Below are 897 nucleotides of genomic sequence, written 5' to 3'. Positions count from 1 at the left end.
ACCCCACCTACCTTCATAAAATTCAAATTCAATTTCCCACCCTTTCCCACCCAAAATAGCCGAACACCCCTCCCCCCTCTCCCTATAAATACCCTTCCATTCTACTTCATTTTCACACAACACAACCCCTTCTTCTTCACCTAGGCCGAACCTACATCTCTTCCCCTCTACCATATTTTCTTCTTTTACTTCTTCTTCTTCTTCTTCTTCTTCTTCTCTTCTTTCTTCTATTGCTCGAGGACGAGCAATATTTTAAGTTTGGTGTGTGGTCAAAGCACAATCTTTTTTGTTTTCCACTACCATCAATGGCACCTAAGGCCGGAAAAGGTAAAGGGAAGACAAAAGCTTCCACCTCCGAGTCATAGGAGATGGAAAGATTCATCTCCAAAAAGGGAAGACAAAAGCTTCCACCTCCGAGTCATGGGAGATGGAAAGATTCATCTCCAAAAGATGTTGTGGCAAAGAAGAAGGTGATCCCTGAGGTCCCTTTCAAGCTCAAGAAGAGTGATTATCCGGAGATCCGACATGAGATCCGAAGAAGAGGTTGGGAAGTTCTCACCAACCCCATTCAACAAGTCGGAATCTAAATGGTTCAAGAGTTCTATGCCAATGCATGGATCACTAGGAACCATGATCAAAGTATGAACCCGAATCCAAAGAATTATCTCACAATGGTTCGGGGGAAATACTTAGATTTTAGTCCGGAAAATGTAAGGTTGGCGTTTCACTTGCCCATGATGCAAGAAGATGAACGCCCCTACACTAGAAGGGTCAACTTTAATCAAAGGTTGGACCAAGTCCTAATGGACATATGTGTGGAAGGAGCTCAATGGAGAATAGACTCCAAAGGCAAGCCAGTTCAACTAAGAAGACTGGACCTCAAGCCTGTGGCTAAAA

This window comes from Arachis duranensis, chromosome 5 (assembly GCF_000817695.3).
Source record: "Arachis duranensis cultivar V14167 chromosome 5, aradu.V14167.gnm2.J7QH, whole genome shotgun sequence".
NCBI lineage: Eukaryota > Viridiplantae > Streptophyta > Magnoliopsida > Fabales > Fabaceae > Arachis > Arachis duranensis.
This window is presented reverse-complemented; position numbering follows the sequence as displayed.